The sequence below is a fragment of the Pseudophryne corroboree genome, chromosome 7 (genome assembly GCF_028390025.1).
Source record: "Pseudophryne corroboree isolate aPseCor3 chromosome 7, aPseCor3.hap2, whole genome shotgun sequence".
Taxonomy (NCBI): Eukaryota; Metazoa; Chordata; class Amphibia; order Anura; family Myobatrachidae; genus Pseudophryne; species Pseudophryne corroboree.
This window is the reverse complement of record NC_086450.1, coordinates 235,372,451-235,392,125: the sequence shown is the minus strand read 5'-3', so window position 1 is coordinate 235,392,125 and position 19,675 is coordinate 235,372,451. Positions and strand designations below refer to the sequence as shown.

At 45.7% G+C, this 19,675-nt stretch overlaps 1 long non-coding RNA gene across 1 annotated transcript in view; it reads left to right on the top strand.

Moving 5' to 3' along the window:
- The first annotated feature begins 210 nt into the window (after nt 1-210).
- Nucleotides 211-19,675, top strand: part of LOC134943557 (uncharacterized) — a 117,402-nt gene continuing 97,937 nt past the window's right edge. Inside the window, exon 1 of the long non-coding RNA XR_010181608.1 lies at nt 211-378. This is a non-coding gene — a long non-coding RNA (uncharacterized LOC134943557). The remainder of the gene's footprint in view (nt 379-19,675) is intronic.

The following is a 19,675-nucleotide window of genomic DNA, read 5'->3' as shown; positions in this document are numbered from 1 at the left end:
TAACGGGTAACTTGCACTGACTAGTATTTAGGACTCAGGGTGTCCCATATTTAAGTGCGGTAACTAGGATTTGCTTCCTAAGGTTAATTGCAGGCTGATGATGTATGTGCTAAGTGTACTATATGGTGCAGTCAGTTAATTCACAAACCTGTTCCTGAACACTTAGCACCACTGGATCTACAACAGCACTATCTCCTCCCTTGCAGGCTTATCTGTCAGTCAAAATGGGAGGGATAGCCTCAGGGCTGGCTCCACTGACTCCTACTGTCTTGGGTCGAACTGGAGGAGGCAAAGGAAGTCCAGGTCCCTGTTTTACTCAGCCTCTGCATCCTTCTCTCAGCCCTACACTTCGCCTAGGATCCACACCAGCCACTTGAGGTAAGGTTACACAGAGTGCGTCCCTTGCTTCTGACCACTCCGTTACCTCAGGAGGCTCCCAGCAGTATCTGTGAGTCCTCCTTAAATAAGCTTGGTCACGTGATGGTCAGTTTCCAGTTAAGCTCCCAGTACTGCCTCTCCCCTCTCTGCGGTTTGAACAGTCTCCAGGTGTGCGGGCATATAAAGTCCTCCACTGACTGATCAGACCAGCTTGTACCACTTTCCCCCACATAGAGTTCATAGTAAAATCCAAGATACGTGTATTTTCAACCACAGGCAGTTACACAAGCAGGCACAGGATTCACAGGTCAGTTACAGCGTAACAGAGTTCACAATGTCTTCAAAATGCAAGTTCTTCAGTGGGCCCTAAGGTCCCCTAACAGTAGCCACCCCCTATCCTATCACCTGGGTAGCTTGTCCACCATCAGCAGCAATGATTCTTGTGTCTGAAACCCTTTTAGCACAAACTGACAGGTACAGAGCCGGCCTTAGCTATAGGCAGGCTAGGCATTTGCCTAGGGCATCCAAGCATGTCTAGGGGCATCCAAGCATGTCCCTGCAGTATCTCATGCTGGGAGGGACAGTCTGCAAACTAACTGTGACTTTCCAAATGTATTCAATCAGTACTTGTATACACTGCTGTTTACATTTATAAAAATAAATGCACACTGTGCCTTAAACTTCCTCTGACATGCTTGAATGCCCCTGACTTGTGAGACCTCAGACAGACAGCAGAAGCCTGGTAACTGTAATTCCTGGACCTGTGACATTTTCACTGACTATATAAGGTTATTACTGGATGGCTTCTTATGATACCACATGTGTATTTGGAAGACTGCTTCACATAAACCTGACATCACCTATACTGCTTGTACACATGGGGGAGGGGGACCCTGCTATCCTGTGTCCCTTATCCCTGTGCAAACCCCAGGTGTCTGCAGGGACATAACATGGACAGTGTTCTCCCCACACTTTATTTCTTAGTCAGTCCATGCCGTAAATTCCCCTGCCAGGATGGCACACCCTGTGAGGTCACATCCCTTGTATGGGTGCCCCTTTAATGGGTGTGAGCGCAAGCACGCACCCACTCTGCTAACCCCATCTCACAAAATGCAGTCATGGATCCAGGGAGCTGCATGGGCGCACACACTGACTGCAAGCACGCCAGCAAGCAAAAGTCAGTTATATAAAAAAAGCTACTAGCATTACTAAAGTGGGGCATATGTGTAAGGTGCATTGCTATGTGGCATTATGTGTATTATGGGCATCACTGTGTGCCATTATGCAGGGTTGATCTGGCCCACAGTGTACCCCCCCCCCCCCCGGTGGGCCCCACTGCCTAAGTGCGGCTGGGTCAGATGCAGAACCAGCGGCGGTGCTAGGGGGCACCAGACAAAATTTTGCCTAGGGCGTCAAATTGGCTAGGGCCGGCTCTGGACAGGTACCTGCAATTAGCTGCCTCTCAACCCTGGCTAACAGCAAAATGCAATCTATCTATCTATCTATCTATCTATCTATCTATCTATCTATCTATCTATCTATCTATCTATCTATGTATATTCCTGTGTAAAACGTCCCACCAGGGATGTAGAAGCATGGCACTGCAGGATTCGTCAATGAATATAGGAAAGTTTATTGACGCGAAGCTTTACTTTTCTGAGGACGGGGCATGTGAAGCCCCGAAACGTCAAAAAACGTTTCTACATTCATTGAAGAATTCTGCAGTGCCGTGCCTACATCCCTGGTGGGATGTTTTACACAGGACTCTGTATTATATGGGCAAAGGCATGCAGGCAGTTGCTATGAGCGTTTGAGAGTGCCGAGATAATTGCAGTATATATATATATATATATATATATATATATATATAGCAACAATTCGAAATCAGAGGCGGCACTCGGAGTCTTTTAAAGCAGTGAAAAAACTTGTATTGGTGAGGTCAACGTTTCGGGGACCACCTCCCCGTCTTCAGGACAAACACACAGTGAGAAAAGTGTACATTAAATACCTACTTACCCCCCTCCTCTTTCTGGTCTCCCCGCCAGCGTCCGCCGCGGACACGCCAGCCGCACTTCCGGTGCACTGTTCTGCTTGTTGCGTCAATGCCGGAAGTGACGTGTCGTTGTGGGCCGCGTGACCATGGCAACGCTGAAGGGGAAAGAGAAACAGTGAACACATGACACGTAATATAAACAAACACCACATCGCCAGTGCATGTTTGCAACCACACACTCCCCATACTTAAATACATTAATCATGTTTCATTAAGAAGTGCAATTCATAAAACATCATGCAATTCATGTAGAAAATGTAACTACAACCTACTATTAAAAATTTCCTTAAAAACCATCCATGTATTCCCATTAACCCTTTTCATACCTGCTATGTGACAATTAATCATGTCATAAGACCTGCACCTCTACCAAATACTTAGTATTTGTTTTGGTGTCAGGATATGTGCTTTACTATAATGTGATGCCAAACTTAAGCACATAAAAACTTCTCTTTAGTGCATATCTTAAAATCTACTTTGTTAGATGCTAAGCTGCTAGTTGGATCTGTTAAATGGCTAGAGCCTGTACTTCTTATCTCATCTCGTGCCTTTTTTCTCCCACCAGGTGACAAACTTGTGTGTAGCTCCCTATCATTTCTACTTTGGAGCTAATTGCTGACACTCTTCTATAGCTTTCTACTTATTCCTGACTTCACACAAAGTTGATCAGACCTAGACTGTCATTAAGACCTCTTGGTTTCAGAGTGTTTAGTCTATAGATCCATCTGGACTCCAATTGTAATAACTGTTGTCCTCGATTCCCACCCCTGGGCGGTACTGGCACATGATCAATGATCCTGTGTTTAAACGTCGCCATGCCATGTCTGTTTTCCAAAAAATGCCTGGCCACAGGCTGATCTCCACTGCCAGTGGCCAGCGCATTACGTATTGCCTGCCTGTGTTGCGCCATTCTTGTCTTGAACTGGCACTCAGTTTTGCCAATATAATAGCGCCCACACGGGCATATAATGGCAAAGTTCCCCATTAGGTGGCCGCTGACATGTAGCACCAAATTCGTGGGCGCTATTATATTGGCAAAACTGAGTGCCAGTTCAAGACAAGAATGGCGCAACACAGGCAGGCAATACGTAATGCGCTGGCCACTGGCAGTGGAGATCAGCCTGTGGCCAGGCATTTTTTGGAAAACAGACATGGCATGGCGACGTTTAAACACAGGATCATTGATCATGTGCCAGTACCGCCCAGGGGTGGGAATCGAGGACAACAGTTATTACAATTGGAGTCCAGATGGATCTATAGACTAAACACTCTGAAACCAAGAGGTCTTAATGACAGTCTAGGTCTGATCAACTTTGTGTGAAGTCAGGAATAAGTAGAAAGCTATAGAAGAGTGTCAGCAATTAGCTCCAAAGTAGAAATGATAGGGAGCTACACACAAATTTGTCACCTGGTGGGAGAAAAAAGGCACGAGATGAGATAAGAAGTACAGGCTCTAGCCATTTAACAGATCCAACTAGCAGCTTAGCATCTAACAAAGTAGATTTTAAGATATGCACTAAAGAGAAGTTTTTATGTGCTTAAGTTTGGCATCACATTATAGTAAAGCACATATCCTGACACCAAAACAAATACTAAGTATTTGGTAGAGGTGCAGGTCTTATGACATGATTAATTGTCACATAGCAGGTATGAAAAGGGTTAATGGGAATACATGGATGGTTTTTAAGGAAATTTATAATAGTAGGTTGTAGTTACATTTTCTACATGAATTGCATGATGTTTTATGAATTGCACTTCTTAATGAAACATGATTAATGTATTTAAGTATGGGGAGCGTGTGGTTGCAAACATGCACTGGCGATGTGGTGTTTGTTTATATTACGTGTCATGTGTTCACTGTTTCTCTTTCCCCTTCAGCGTTGCCATGGTCACGCGGCCCACAACGACACGTCACTTCCGGCATTGACGCAACAAGCAGAACAGTGCACCGGAAGTGCGGCTGGCGTGTCCGCGGCGGACGCTGGCGGGGAGACCAGAAAGAGGAGGGGGGTAAGTAGGTATTTAATGTACACTTTTCTCACTGTGTGTTTGTCCTGAAGACGGGGAGGTGGTCCCCGAAACGTTGACCTCACCAATACAAGTTTTTTCACTGCTTTAAAAGACTCCGAGTGCCGCCTCTGATTTCGAATTGTTGCTACATGTCAGGGAGAGGATCCCTGGGGAGGGCACCGGAGCAAGGTACACCCCACGGGGGAGGACTGGAGTGCCAGAGAGCATTTGGGATATATATATATATATATATATTTCTCTATCGTCCTAAGTGGATGCTGGGGTTCCTGAAAGGACCATGGGGAATAGCGGCTCCGCAGGAGACAGGGCACAAAAAAGTAAAGCTTTACTAGGTCAGGTGGCGTGCACTGGCTCCTCCCCCCATGACCCTCCTCCAGACTCCAGTTAGATTTTGTGCCCGAACGAGAAGGGTGCAATCTAGGTGGCTCTCCTAAAGAGCTGCTTAGAGAAAGTTTAGTTTAGGTTTTTTTCTTTACAGTGAGTCCTGCTGGCAACAGGATCACTGCAACGTGGGACTTAGGGGGAAAGTAGTAAACTCACCTGCATGCAGAGTGGATTTGCTGCTTGGCTACTGGACACCATTAGCTCCAGAGGGATCGAACACAGGCCCAGCCGTGGAGTCCGGTCCCGGAGCCGCGCCGCCGACCCCCTTGCAGATGCTGAAGCGTGAAGAGGTCCGGAAACCGGCGGCTGAAGACTCCTCAGTCTTCATAAGGTAGCGCACAGCACTGCAGCTGTGCGCCATTTTCCTCTCAGCACACTTCACTGGGCAGTCACTGAGGGTGCAGAGCGCTGGGGGGGGGCGCTCTGAGAGGCAAATATAAACCTTATACAAGGCTAAAAATACCTCACATATAGCCCATAGGGGCTATATGGAGATATTTAACCCCTGCCTGACTGGAAAAATAGCGGGAGAAGAACCCGCCGAAAAAGGGGCGGGGCCTATCTCCTCAGCACACGGCGCCATTTTCTGTCACAGCTCCGCTGGTCAGAACGGCTCCCAGGTCTCTCCCCTGCACTGCACTACAGAAACAGGGTAAAACAGAGAGGGGGGGCACATTAATGGCTATATATATATATATATTAAAGCAGCTATAAGGGAGCACTTAATATAAGGATATCCCTTGTATATATAGCGCTTTGTGGTGTGTGCTGGCAGACTCTCCCTCTGTCTCCCCAAAAGGGCTAGTGGGTCCTGTCTTCATTAGAGCATTCCCTGTGAGTTTGCGGTGTGTGTCGGTACGTGGTGTCGACATGTATGAGGACGATATTGGTGTGGAGGCGGAGCAATTGCCAAATATGCAGATGTCACCCCCCAGGGGGTCGACACCAGAATGGATGCCTTTATTTGTGGAATTACGTGATGGTTTATCTTCCCTTAAACAGTCAGTTGAGGACATGAGGCGGCCGGACAATCAATTAATGCCTGTCCAGGCGCCTCAAACACCGTCAGGGGCTGTAAAACGCCCTTTGCCTCAGTCGGTCGACACAGACCCAGACACGGGCACTGATTCCAGTGACGACGGTAGAAATTCAAACGTATTTTCCAGTAGGGCCACACGTTATATGATTTTGGCAATGAAGGAGACGTTACATTTAGCTGATACTACAGATACCGTAAAACAGGGTATTATGTATGGTGTGAAAAAACTACAAACAGTTTTTCCTGAATCAGAAGAATTAAATGACGTGTGTGATGAAGCGTGGGTTGCTCCTGATAAAAAGTTGATAATTTCAAAAAAGTTATTGGCATTATACCCTTTCCCGCCAGAGGTTAGGGCGCGCTGGGAAACACCCCCTAAGGTGGACAAGGCGCTCACACGCTTATCCAAACAAGTGGCGTTACCCTCTCCTGAGACGGCCGCACTTAAGGATCCATCAGATAGAAAGATGGAAGTTATTCAAAAGAATATATACACACATGCAGGTGTTATACTACGACCAGCTATAGCAACTGCCTGGATGTGCAGTGCTGGAGTAGTTTGGTCAGAATCCCTGATTGAAAATATTGATACCCTAGATAGGGACAATGTTTTACTGTCGTTAGAACAAATAAAGGATGCATTTATCTATATGCGTGATGCACAGAGGGATATTTGCACACTGGCATCTCGGGTGAGTGCTATGTCCATTTCAGCCAGAAGAGCCTTATGGACACGACAGTGGACAGGCGATGCGGATTCAAAACGTCACATGGAGGTTTTGCCGTATAAAGGGGAGGAGTTATTTGGAGTTGGTCTATCAGACTTGGTGGCCACGGCTACTGCCGGGAAATCCACTTTTTTACCTCAAGTCACTCCCCAACAGAGAAAGGCACCGACCTTTCAACCGCAGCCTTTTCGCTCCTACAAAAATAAGAGAGCAAAGGGCTTGTCGTACCTGCCACGAGGCAGAGGAAGAGGGAAGAGACACCAACAGGCAGCTCCTTCCCAGGAACAGAAGCCCTCCCCGGCTCCTGCAAAAACCTCAGCATGACGCTGGGGCCTCTCAAGCGGACTCGGGGACAGTGGGGGGCCGTCTCAAAAATTACAGCGCGCAGTGGGCTCACTCGCAGGTAGACCCCTGGATCCTGCAGATAATATCTCAGGGGTACAGGTTGGAATTAGAGACGGATCCTCCTCATCGTTTCCTGAAGTCTGCCTTACCAACCGTCTCTTCCGAAAGGGAGAGGGTGTTGGAAGCCATTCACAAGCTGTACGCTCAGCAGGTGATAGTCAAAGTACCCCTATTACAACAAGGAAAGGGGTATTATTCCACTCTATTTGTGGTACCGAAGCCGGATGGCTCGGTAAGGCCTATTCTAAATCTGAAGTCCTTGAACCTCTACATAAAAAAGTTCAAGTTCAAGATGGAGTCACTCAGAGCAGTGATAGCGAACCTGGAAGAAGGGGACTTTATGGTATCCTTGGACATCAAGGATGCGTATCTACACGTTCCGATTTACCCCGCACACCAGGGGTACCTCAGGTTCATTGTTCAAAACTGTCACTATCAGTTTCAGACGCTGCCGTTCGGATTGTCCACGGCGCCTCGGGTCTTTACCAAGGTAATGGCCGAGATGATGATTCTTCTTCGAAGAAAAGGCGTATTAGTTATCCCATACTTGGACGATCTCCTAATAAGGGCAAGGTCCAGAGAACAGCTGGAGACAGCTTTAGCACTATCTCAAGAGGTGCTAAGACAACACGGGTGGATTCTGAATATTCCAAAATCCCATTTAATCCCGACAACTCGTCTGCTGTTCCTAGGAATGATTCTGGACACGGTTCAGAAAAAGGTTTTCCTTCCAGAGGAAAAAGCCAAGGAGTTATCCGATCTGGTCAGGAACCTCCTAAAACCAGGAAAAGTGTCAGTACATCAATGCACAAGAGTCCTGGGAAAAATGGTGGCTTCTTACGAAGCAATTCCATTCGGCAGATTCCATGCAAGAATATTCCAAAGGGATCTGTTGGACAAATGGTCAGGGTCGCATCTGCAGATGCACCTGCGAATAACCCTGTCACCAAAGACAAGGGTGTCACTTCTGTGGTGGTTGCAGAAGGCTCACCTATTAGAAGGCCGCAGATTCGGCATTCAGGATTGGATCCTGGTGACCACGGACGCCAGCCTGAGAGGCTGGGGAGCAGTCACACAAGGAAGAAACTTCCAGGGAGTATGGACGAGTCTGGAAAAGTCTCTTCACATAAACATTCTGGAACTAAGAGCAATCTACAATGCTCTAAGCCAGGCGGAACTTCTCCTGCAAGGAAAGCCGGTGTTGATTCAGTCGGACAACATCACGGCGGTCGCCCATGTAAACAGGCAGGGCGGCACAAGAAGCAGGAGTGCAATGGCAGAAGCTGCCAAGATTCTTCGCTGGGCGGAGAATCACGTGATAGCACTGTCAGCAGTGTTCATCCCGGGCGTGGACAACTGGGAAGCAGACTTCCTCAGCAGACACGATCTTCATCCGGGAGAGTGGGGTCTACATCCAGAAGTCTTCAACATGTTAATAGACCGTTGGGAAAGACCAATTGTAGACATGATGGCGTCTCGCCTCAACAAGAAACTGGACAAATATTGCGCCAGGTCAAGAGATCCACAGGCAATAGCTGTGGACGCACTGGTAACTCCTTGGGTGTACCAGTCAGTGTATGTGTTTCCTCCTCTGCCGCTCATACCAAAGGTATTGAAGATCATACGGCAAAGAAGAGTAAGAACAATACTAGTGGTTCCGGATTGGCCGAGAAGGACTTGGTATCCGGAACTTCAAGAGATGCTCACGGACGAACCGTGGCCTCTACCTCTGAGAAGGGACCTGCTACAGCAGGGTCCCTGTCTTTTTCAAGACTTACCGCGGCTGCGTTTGACGGCATGGCGGTTGAACGCCAGATCCTAAAAGGGAAAGGCATTCCAGAAGAAGTCATTCCTACCTTGATTAAGGCACGGAAGGAAGTCACCGTGAAACATTATCACCGCATTTGGCGAAAATATGTAGCGTGGTGCGAGGATCGGAGGGTTCCGACGGAGGAATTCCAACTGGGTCGTTTCCTACATTTCCTGCAATCAGGATTATCTATGGGTCTCAAATTGGGATCCATTAAGGTTCAAATTTCGGCCCTGTCAATATTCTTCCAAAAAGAATTGGCCTCTGTCCCTGAGGTCCAGACTTTTGTCAAGGGAGTACTGCATATACAGCCTCCTGTGGTGCCTCCGGTGGCACCGTGGGATCTAAATGTAGTTTTAGATTTCCTCAAATCCCATTGGTTTGAACCATTGAAAAAGGTGGATTTGAAATATCTCACATTGAAAGTGACTATGTTACTAGCCCTGGCCTCTGCCAGGAGAGTATCTGAATTGGCGGCTTTATCTTATAAAAGTCCTTATCTAATCTTCCATTCGGATAGGGCAGAACTGCGGACTCGTCCGCATTTTCTCCCTAAAGTGGTATCAGCATTTCATCTGAACCAACCTATTGTGGTGCCTGCGGCCACTAGCGACTTGGAGGACTCCAAGTTGTTGGACGTTGTCAGAGCCTTAAAAATATACATTGCAAGGACGGCTGGAGTCAGAAAATCTGACTCGCTGTTTATATTGTATGCACCCAACAAGTTGGGCGCACCTGCTTCTAAGCAGTCGATTGCTCGTTGGATTTGTAACACAATTCAACTTGCACATTCTGTGGCAGGCCTGCCACAGCCTAAAACTGTAAAAGCCCACTCCACAAGGAAGGTGGGCTCATCTTGGGCGGCTGCCCGAGGGGTCTCGGCATTACAACTCTGCCGAGCAGCTACGTGGTCGGGGGAGAACACGTTTGTAAAATTTTACAAATTTGATACCCTGGCAAAGGAGGACCTGGAGTTCTCTCATTCGGTGCTGCAGAGTCATCCGCACTCTCCCGCCCGTTTGGGAGCTTTGGTATAATCCCCATGGTCCTTTCAGGAACCCCAGCATCCACTTAGGACGATAGAGAAAATAAGAATTTACTTACCGATAATTCTATTTCTCGGAGTCCGTAGTGGATGCTGGGCGCCCATCCCAAGTGCGGATTATCTGCAATACTTGTACATAGTTATTGTTAACTAATTCGGGTTATTGTTAAGGAGCCATCTTTAAGAGGCCCTTTCTGTTGTCATACTGTTAACTGGGTTTAGATCACAAGTTGTACGGTGTGATTGGTGTGGCTGGTATGAGTCTTACCCGGGATTCAAAATGCCTCCCTTATTGTGTATGCTCGTCCGGGCACAGTACCTAACTGGAGTCTGGAGGAGGGTCATGGGGGGAGGAGCCAGTGCACGCCACCTGACCTAGTAAAGCTTTACTTTTTTGTGCCCTGTCTCCTGCGGAGCCGCTATTCCCCATGGTCCTTTCAGGAACCCCAGCATCCACTACGGACTCCGAGAAATAGAATTATCGGTAAGTAAATTCTTATTATATATATACACAGGAATGGGTCGGCACTCACGTTACTGTCCCACAGAAATGCTCCGGTGCCCTCCTTAAGTCAAATAGACTACAACATAACACCCACGAAGGCGGCACTCGCAAGACTTCCAATGGAGAAATAATGAGACGGACAGCGTCTGTGGTTCAATGTTTCAGTCTAATGGACTTTTTTCAAGAACATTATATATATATATAATAGTATCCACAACCAGAGGCTCCAACAGGGGCTATGTTAGTAGATATGACCAGCACTCCATAAGTAGAAAGGATTATTTAATGTCAACAACGACACCGCAGAGCAAGTTCAGCATCAAGCATATTAGGTAAGAACAATCTCACATATGGTTTCCATGCCGGGGACCTGTGTCCAACACAGCTGCAGCTCCCACAGGCCGTTTTGGCTCCTGCCGTCGTCAGGACACAGGACACAGGTCACAGCATGGAAACCATATGTGAGATTGTTCTTACCTAATATGTTTGATGCTGAACTTGCTATGCGGTTTCGTTGTTGACATTAAATAATCCTTTCTTCTTTGGAGTGCTGGTCCTATCTACTAACATAGCCCCTGTTGGAGCCTCTGGTTGTGGATACTATCATATTGTCAGTTTTTGACCTGGCACCCTATATATATTAGAGATGTGCACGGGAAATTTTTTTGGTTTTGTGTTTTGGTTTTGGATTAGTTTCCGCGGCCGTGTTTTGGATTCGGACGCGTTTTGGCAAAACCTCCCTTAAAATTCTTTGGCGGATTCGGGTGTGTTTTGGATTCTGGTGTTTTTTTCAAAAACCCCTCAAAAACAACTTAAATCATAGAATTTGGGGGTAATTTTAAAACCCATAGTATCATTACCCTCAATAACCATAATTTCCACTCATTTCCAGTCTATTCTGAACACCTCACACCTTACAATATTATTTTAAGTCCTAAAATTTGCACCGAGGTCGCTGGATGAATAAGCTAAGCGACCCAAGAGGGCGGCACAAACACCTGGCCCATCTAGGAGTGGCACTGCAGTGGCAGACAGGATGGCACTTAAAAAAATAGTCCCCAAACAGCACATGATGCAAAGAAAAGAGAAAAAGAGGTGCACTGTGGTCGCTGGATGGCTAAGCTAAGCGACACAAACACCTCAATATCACAGGAATTATTCGTTCTAAACAATGGTATTATTGGTCCAAATCACTGGAAGAAAATGACAAAATCACAGGAATTATTCGTTCTAATCAATGGTATTATTGGTCCAAATCATTGGAAGAAAATGATAAAATCACTGGAATTATTCTTTCTAATCAATGGTATTATTGGTCCAAATCACTGGAAGAAAATGACAAAATCACTGGAATTAAATGGCAGTAATGTCGGGAATTATATCAAATGGCAGTACCACTAGACATATATACGGAAGTGTCAGACAGGATGGCACTTAAAAAAATAGTCCCCAAACAGCACATGATGCAAAGAAAAGAGAAAAAGAGGTGCACTGTGGTCGCTGGATGGCTAAGCTAAGCGACACAAACACCTCAATATCACAGGAATTATTCATTCTAATCAATGGTATTATTGGTCCAAATCACTGGAAAAAAAATGACAAAATCACAGGAATTATTCGTTCTAATCAATGGTATTATTGGTCCAAATCAATGGAAGAAAATGACAAAATCACTGGAATTATTTGGCAAGATCACTGTAATTAATAATTATAAATCACTGATATTAATTGGTAAAATCTCGCTATCGCCTGCCTAGTGAAGTGGAATCTAGATGGGATTTTGTACCGGGGACACAATAACTTCATCAATTGTCTAAATCCCAATACACTAATGGCGGAAAACAGGCGCACGTCTAACAGCGCACTGATTATACTGAGAACTGATTATACTGAGCACTGATTTTACTGAGCACTGATTATACGGATCACTGATTTTACTGAGCACTGATTTTACTGAGCACTGATGATACTACGGAGAACTGACACTGAGCAGCGAGAACAGCACTGGACTATTGTACTGTAGTATACTGGTCACCACAATGCAGCACTGACACTGAGCACAGATATTAAGCACTGATCAGGATACCAGAAGTGACATGGTGCAGCAAGATACAGTAATGACCTACTGTACTACTATATACTGGTGGTCACCACAATGCAGCACTGAACCACTATATATACTGGTCACAACAATGCAGCACAGATTGAGCACTGATAAGGATACTAGAACTGAGTCTGACACGGAGCTGCAAGATACAGCAATGGCCTACTGTACTGTACTACTATATACTGGTGGTCACCACAATGCAGCACTGTACTACTATATACTGGTCACAACAATGCAGCAGATATTCATCACTGATCAGGAGAATAGAACTGAGTCTGACACGGAGCTACAAGATACAGCAATGGACTACTGTACTGTACTACTATATACTGGTGGTCACAACAATGCAGCACTGTACTACTATATACTGGTCAAAACAATGTAGCAGATCTTGAGCACTGATCAGGAGAATAGAACTGAGTCTGACACGGAGCTGGAAGATACAGCAATGGACTACTGTACTGTACTACTATATACTGGTGGTCACCACAATGCAGCACTGTACTACTATATACTGGTGGTCACCACAATGCAGCACAGATATTGAGCACTGATCAGAATAGAAGTGACACAGAGCAGCAAGATACAGCAATGGCCTACTGTACTGTACTACTATATACTGGGGGGTCACCACAATGCAGCACTGTACTACTATATACTGGTCACAACAATGCAGCAGATATTGAACACTGATCAGGAGAATAGAACTGAGTCTGACACAGAGCTGCAAGATACAGCAATGGCTTACTGTACTGCACTACTATATACTGGTGGTCACCACAATGCTGCACTGTACTACTATATACTGGTGGTCACCACAATGCAGCACAGATATTGAGCACTGATCAGAATAGAAGTGACACAGAGCAGCAAGATACAGCAATGGCCTACTGTACTGTACTACTATATACTGGTGGTCACCACAATGCAGCACTGTACTACTTTATACTGGTCACAACAATGCAGCAGATATTGAGCACTGATCAGGAGAATAGAACTGAGTCTGACACGGAGCTGCAAGATACAGCAATGGCCTACTGTACTGTACTGTACTACTATATACTGGTGGTCACCACAATGCAGCACACTGAGCACAGATATTGAGCTTTTCAGGCAGAGAACGTAGCCACATCCTCTCCGCTCAATCAACAATGCACGAGTGAAAATGGTGGTGATGCGTGGCTCTTTATATGGATTCCGAATCTTGCGAGAATCCGACAGCGGGATGATGACGTTTTCCCCCGTTCGGGTTTTGCGTCTTAGGCGGGAAGAACCGAGGCTGCCTCAGACCCGTGTAAACCACGTGAAGTTCGAGGGGGTTTGGATCTCGACGAACCTAACCCGCTCATCTCTAATATATATATATATATATATATATATATATATACACACACATATATATATATATATATATATATATACACACACACACACACACACACACACACACACGTCACTGTGTTCTGTGGAATCACTTAGTGTCAAGGGGTGCCACTGACTAGTATATATTCATTGGATCCTTTGCGAGAAGGTTCCTAGGCAGGCACTGCTTTACATAGAAACATAGAATTTGACGGCAGATAAGAAACACTTGGCCCATCTAGTCTGCCCCTTTTTTTTACCATATTTTTTTTTAATCTCAAACCTTATTTGATCCTTATTTCTTTGTAAGGATATCCTTATGTCTATCCCATGCATGTTTAAATTGCTCTACTATCTGAGCCTCTAGCACCTCTGATTGGGGGCTATTCCTCTTGTCCACTACCCTTTCTGTGAAGTAATTTCTATTGCTTCTCTTCATTTGGAGAAGGTTTCCCTCCTGGACTTTGTTAAAACCCTTGATATATTTGAAAGTTTCTATCATGTCCCCCCTTTCCCTTCTCTGCTCCAAACTATACATATCAGATTTTTTAGTCTTTCTGGGTATGTTTTGTGATGTAGGCCATGCACCATTTTAGTTGCCCTTCTTTGCATAGTCTCTAATTTAATAGTATCCTTTTGAAGATATGGCCTCCAGAATTGAACACAGTATTCTAGATGATGCCGTACCAATCGGGTGTGTTATGAGTTGCCGGCGGCTGGGTCCCTGGCAGCCAGCATACCGGTGCCGGGATCCTAACTGCCGGCTTGCCGACAGCGGGGTGAGCGCAAATGAGCCCCTTGTGGGCTCGCTGTGCTCTTCGCGCTATGCGCGCCACACTATCTATTCTCCCTCCAGGGGGGTCGTGGACTCCCAAGAGGGAGAAAAGGTGTCAGTGTGTCGGTTGTCGGGATTCCGGCGTCAGTATACAGTGCACCGGGATCCCAACAACCGGTATACTGAATACCACCCGTACCAATGACCTATACAGTGGCATTATTACTTCTTTCTGCTGCTGATTCCTCTCCCAATGCAGCCAAGCATCTGACTAGCCTTCCTCATTGCTTTGTTACATTGCTTGTGAACCGTGTGAGGTCCTGGACCACTGTTCTAGTGGAACTGGCAACAGACACCTCCCAGTTTACATTAGGAAGATTATAGTCTCCCATGATTATTACTAGAGATGAGCGGGTTCGGTTTTACTCGGTTTTACTCGGTTCTCAAAACGGCATCTAATTGGCTCACGGATGTCACGTGTTTTGGATAGCCAATAAGGGTCGGTTTTGAGAACCGAGTAAAACCGAGTAAAACCGAATCCGCTCATCTCTAATTATTACCTCTCCTTTTAATGCCATTTTAGTTATGTCCTGCAATAGGTTCTTGTCCAGTTCTTCTTCCTGTCCTGGTGGCCTGTATATCACGCCAAGATAAGGAGAGTGCCTGACTGGGCACGATATCTATATAAGAGGCTGGTAATTTTGTGATTGGTTAAAGAAGATCAATTGTTGCTAGGCAGATCAGAGTTTTGAGTGAGTGATAATTGGGTAGGGCCAGCCTATCGGTGAGTGTAGGGGAGGTGTTTAGTACATGTAAGGTAGAAACTTCCAGAGTGCTTCCTCTTGTCGTCTGGAAGCCCACCCACCCGCCCTATTGGCTCACTAATTTGGCCCTTTTCAATTTGGCTTACTATTATCTTTCTTTCAGACTTAGTGGGCGGGAAGGCGCTACTGGCCAGCGGTCACTTGTAGCATAAGTGGTGTTGTGGGGCACTTACCCCTTTTGAAGGACGGCGAGTGTGTCCTGCCCTTGTGGGGGGGCGAGGGGCGCTTCCTTGGGGAGCGTCCTCACTCTGCTATAGGAAGGGGTGGTGAGACCTTCGCAGCACAGGTTATGCTGATATATATAGATGGGGCGTTTCAGTCGCATCCATGACAGTTGGGGCGTTTAGTCGCCGCCATTTTGTAAGATCGTGACTAGAGCTGGTTAGTGGTAGCGTTTTCCTGGCCACCCACTACGAGTGAGGTCATTCCAATTAATAAATTCAATGACCATTTAATCCAACGCAGTTGTGTCCGTGACGTTATTTTTAGTTGATAAGCTAGCTTAAAGTGTATAGTTAATGTCAAGCACAATAATTGAATAGACGCCTTATACGAATAATCGAAATTTCCCCTGTTTCTATGGTCACCCAAAGGGTGAGCCCAGATATCTGACAGATACTGGTAAACTTAATTAACTTTTGTGTATGACTATATACCAGTGTGGAATCAAATCCATATCTGTTTATAACGTCACCCGAAGGGCCTCGGTTTTTTCTTCAATACTTTGTATTAAGGTAGTATTTATGCTTTTTTTTACATATATTTCTACCCTCCCTCCGAATTTTCCCATTCTGTCCTTCATAAATAAAGTATATCCCGGTACAGCTATGCTTTATGGACGTATATAAATATATGTATATATATATATATATATATATATATATATATATATATACGACAATAGGTGAATAGGCGCCCTTGGGTTATACTTTTTCCTAATAACTAAAAAGAATTCAACAGGAATCTCTAAACATATACACTTGCTCAATATTTTAGAGCATAAAAATCACATTGACATGTTCCATTTAAAATGTATTAAAACACTTGTGGTTCAAATGCTTGAATGACAAGTTTGAATACACAGGTCTAACAAAGGTTCATATAGGTGTGTGACCCTCCAGTAGATCAGCAGTGTTGACTCAGTACCATTGGAGTCAACACTACTGATCTACTGGAGGGTCACACACCTATATGAACCTTTGTTAGACCTGTGTATTTGAACTTGTCATTCAAGCATTTGAACCACAAGGCCTAATCTAATTATCATCTGTGTATCCCACCGGTGTGTGGGTGTTTTTCAAGTATCCTGAACGCTTATTTTGCTATTTCATTGACACACTATCAGTATCTATCAAACATTCGAGATATACCCCTGAAGAAGTCTTTGAGCAAGACAAAACGCGTTGGGTTTTTCTTTTTATAACATCAATCTCCATACTTGTTATAAGGAGAAGGAGGAACCTGTAAAAGTTATTCTACTTATCCTCTGTATAATTGTTTGGTGTCATTTATCAAAGATGGATACTTAACTCTATGTACCACTGTGTCTTTATGTTTTAATACATTTTAAATGGAACATGTCAATGTGATTTTTATGCTCTAAAATATTGAGCAAGTGTATATGTTTAGAGATTCCTGTTGAATCCTTTTTAATTATTGGGAGAAAGTATAACCCAAGGGTGCCTAGTCCCCTATTGTCGTATATTCCTTATTTACAGTCCCTTCTAACAAGGGACTTAGTGGAATTGGGCAGCCTAACTTTATTCCCATTTATCTTGTTATATAAAAGTGCAGAGGGAGAGTATTTGTTTTGTGTGTATATATATATATATATATATATATATATATGTCGACTGTGACTTAGGTTGCCAGGGTTAAAAAGGTCAACAGGTTTATAAGGTCGACTTACATATGGTGAAACATGATTTTTTAGTTATTTCAGCCAAAATCTTTACCCTAGTGCCTGACCCTAACCTTCCCGCTAGCGCCTAACCCGTACTGTACCTTTCACAGCCTAACCCCCCCCCCCCCAGTGCCTAACCCTAACCATCCCTCCTGCAGCTTACCCCGCCCCTTAGTGCCTTACCATAACAACAGTGGGCCTCATTCAGATCTGATCGCAGCAGCAAATTTGTTAGCTAATGGGCAATACCATGTGCACTGCAGGGGAGGCAGATATAACATGTGCAGAGAGAGTTAGTATGGATACACACCAGGACGATTTGGTCCCGATGGCCCCGATTTCAATGCATTGTGCGAGCAATTGGATGGGAATCATTGCAGAAATGTGCCTTTTCTGCTAACGATTCCAATCCGATGCGCATACCCGCCGCTCGCAAGCCGGATCGGAGTTAAGATCACCCGATCTGATGCACGGTGAATGCATGTCACCGTGCATCTGATCGGTATTGGGGGGCCCACTCTCTGCTTCACATGCGCATTAGCAGCGCATCGGGAAGCAGGGAGCTGGCAGGGGGATCGGACCACGATCAGCTAGTGATCGTGGTCTGCGCTGCATCGTTCTGGTGTGTAGGCACCCTTAGTTTTGGGTGTGGTGTGTTCATACTGAAATCTAATTTGCAGTGTAAAAATAAAGCAGCCAGTATTTACCCTGTACAGAAACAAAACAGTTCACCCAAATCTAAAGCGGGGTACACACTAAAGAGATGAGTGCTGAGCGATCTATGGCAGACTGCTCAGTACACATCTCTCCCCCGCTCACTTCACACAGCGCTGAAGTGAGCGACCTACTAGATTGAGCCTGCATGCAGGCTCAATCTAGCACTGGTGATAGCGATGCGCAGGGCCGCGCATCGCTATCGCTGGGGGGCATACACACGAGAGATCCTTGTTTAAATTCTAAGCAATCTAGTCAGATTGCTTAGATTTTAAGCACGAATCTCTCCATGTGTACCCCCCTTTACTCTCTCTGCACATGTTATATTTGCCACACCTGCATTGAACATGGGGGGTCATTCAGACCCGATCGCACGCTAGCTTTTTTTGCAGCGGTGCGAACGGGTCTGAATTGCGCATGCGTATGCTCTGCAATGCGCAGGCGCGTCGGCCGCCGGCGACAGGGATCACTGGACAGCGATGGATTTAACGAAGAAAGCGATCACACCGGCGATCACAATAACATTGACAGGGAGAGGCCGTTTCTGGGTGTCAACTGACTGTTTTTAAGGAGTGTCCTGGAGAACGCAGGCATGTCCAGCCGTTTTAACGGAGGGTTCCTGGCGTCAGCTCCAGGCCATATCATCGTCGCGAATGAGTAAGTCCTGAGCTGTGCAGAGACTGCACAAACTTTTGTTTGTGTAGCTCTTTGCACAAGCGTTCGCACCCCTGCACATTAACTACCCCCTCCCCCTGTAGGCGGCAACTACCTGATCGCATCACTGCAAAAAAAAGGCCTGCATGCGGTCAGGTCTGAATCACCCCCATTGTTTTGCCTATTAGCTAACAAATTTGCTGCTGCAATCAGATCTGAATTAGGCCCGCTGTGTCAACAATTTGATTGTTAACATTATAAATCTTTTGACCTTTTATCCCTGTCGAAAAATTACCTGTAGACCTTTGGACCCAGTAGACTTATTGACTTTTGACATTTTCCCTGTCAATCTTCCATCTGGATAACTCTGTGAGTGTGATCCTGTGCATATGTGAGAGCCTGCTGTCAGTATGACTCTGCATGTGTGAGAGCCTGCTGGGAGTGTGGTGTATCTGATTAAGGGAAGAAGCAGGTCAGGCTAAAGAAGATGCCTCCACCGAGTGCAGAAATTAAATGTCTCTGGAAGGCATGGACACACCCACTATAATGCAGTCATACCTTTAGGCAAGATGTGACGACACCCCATGTGGCATGTATATTTGCCCTTTATTCCCCCACACTTTAAAACCTGCCTGCGTCACAGGAGGCAAGTGTTCCTTTGGACATGGTTGTGTATATTTTCACTTCGTGATCAGGACCAGGAAGTGACATAATGAGAGGTCAGTAGATAACTTCCGCCCTTACAGCACCTAAACAATTTCTCCATTCTCCGTTCGTTTGCGTTTTTTTTCTATGTACCAATGGACCCTCGCGAGCTCGCTTCGCTTACCACGCTTCGGGCTCGGTATCTCGCTTCGCTTGCCACAGGTTACTATTACAAATAGTTTGTGACATGGACCCAGGGGCTTCCCCACAAAGAGAAACTAGACGCTACCGGGTTGGATGATTTACCGCTAGG